Raw genomic sequence first — 308 nt, 5'->3', positions numbered from 1 at the left:
TGCCAACAAAGATGGCGGCCGGCAGCCACGCAGCTGAAGCAAGCAGGAGGTTTGCTTGCTCCAGTGATGGAGGAAGCCAAGGTTCCCTGCCTGCCCCGGCCCGGCTCTGAGCTCCGAAAGCAACAATGTTTCAATTATAGAAGCTAAACAAACCCCAGATACCTGCTTTCAGCTGGCCGTGGCCTCAGAGCTGGGAGTGCCAGTGACAGAAACAGTTTCAATTATAGAAGCTAAACAAACCCCAGATACCTGCTTTCAGCCAGCCACAGCCTCAGAGCTGGGGCCGGGCCTCAGAGCTGGAGCCAGCT

This window comes from Myotis lucifugus, unplaced genomic scaffold (genome assembly GCF_000147115.1).
Source record: "Myotis lucifugus unplaced genomic scaffold, Myoluc2.0 scaffold_30, whole genome shotgun sequence".
NCBI lineage: Eukaryota > Metazoa > Chordata > Mammalia > Chiroptera > Vespertilionidae > Myotis > Myotis lucifugus.
Note: the sequence above shows the minus strand (reverse complement) of the source record.